The 1,336-nt window shown below is 39.5% G+C and overlaps 1 long non-coding RNA gene across 1 annotated transcript; it reads right to left on the bottom strand.

The window, feature by feature from the left end:
* Positions 1 to 96: 96 nt before the first annotated feature.
* LOC105520732 lies at positions 97 to 473 on the bottom strand. The gene is made up of 2 exons (XR_001003177.1): positions 382 to 473; positions 97 to 305 (listed from the first exon to the last, which is right to left on the bottom strand). It is a non-coding gene; the product is annotated as an uncharacterized LOC105520732 (long non-coding RNA).
* Between the last annotated feature and the right edge of the window lie 863 nt (positions 474 to 1,336).

Genomic DNA, 1,336 nt, shown 5'->3' on the forward strand with positions numbered 1-1,336 from the left:
TAAATTTGGCAAGATAATAAATAACCTTTTTAAGTATCGTTGGGCACTTGTCTAGTTGCTTGTCTTTAGGCTAACATGCCAGCAATGATTCCTTTTGAGTTTCTGACAGAAGATAGTGGTTTTTATCCAAATAAGTCAACTACTCTACCCCATCCCTAAGCCACTTGTATGGAAGGAAAAAGAGGAAGAAGCCAGTACCGTGACTGTGTAAGTTTCCCCCAGCATCGCCCGCTATGAGACGTGTGGCAGCCGAGACCCGGGAACTGCTCAAGGGCACCAGGCCCCATCTGTCTGCAGTCACTCACCTTCCTCATGTACTCATATGGGGTATGTCACTGACTGTTCAAGGGCACTGGGCCCCATCTGTCTGCGCTCATTCACCTTCCTCAGGTACTCGCATGGACATGTCACTGACTTTACATGCTGCTGCAGCTCCTTGGTGAGCTAGCCCTGGTCATGGGAGAAGAAAGACTCTGACATCTAAGGGAAAAGCTCAGTGAAATGCTGCATTTAAGGTTGCAAAAATACGGAATCAACCTAAGTGCCCATCAACTGATGAGCAAATAAAGAAAATGTGATACATATATACACCATAGTGTGTTTATATATTTCACAGTATATATATTCCATAGTATATAGAATCTATATATTCCATATATACACACACACACATATATATACTATGAAACACTACTAAGCCATAGAAAAGAATGGAATAACATCTTTTGCAGAAACTTGGATGGAACTGGAGGCCCTTATCCTAGTGAAGTAACTCAGGAATGGAAAACCAAATACCACATGTTGTCACTGATCAATGGGAGCTAAACTATGGATACACAAAGGCAAACCGAGTGATACAATGTAATGGACACTGGAAACTCAGAAAGGGAGGGGTGGGTGGGGGTGGGGAATGAAAAATTACCTATTGGGTACAATGTACACTGTTCAGATGATGGGTGCATGAGAAGCCCAGACTTCACCCCTATACAATTTATTAATGTAATGCAAAACAACTTGTACTCCTAAAGCTGTTGAAAATAAATAAATAAATAAATAAATAAATACAAGAATCACAAGCCTTAGGCTCCTTTGGCTGGATTCCTTTTCTTCTCTACATTCATCTTTATTAAACATCTACTTCAAGCACCTTGCTAATGCTGTGAAAGTTACAGTAGTGATCCAGTTTTCCTGTCTTGAATTTAAGGAAAAATCAGAGATGTAAACAAATAATTATAATACTACATGATACGAACTACAGTTTTGGAAACTAGATTTCTTAATTATATTATTTCTCCATCATACCTTCCTTTCTTTCTCTCTCTCTTTCTTTCTCTCT

The sequence above is a fragment of the Colobus angolensis genome, unplaced genomic scaffold, assembly GCF_000951035.1.
Source record: "Colobus angolensis palliatus isolate OR3802 unplaced genomic scaffold, Cang.pa_1.0 Scaffold387, whole genome shotgun sequence".
In the NCBI taxonomy this organism is placed as follows: Eukaryota; Metazoa; Chordata; class Mammalia; order Primates; family Cercopithecidae; genus Colobus; species Colobus angolensis.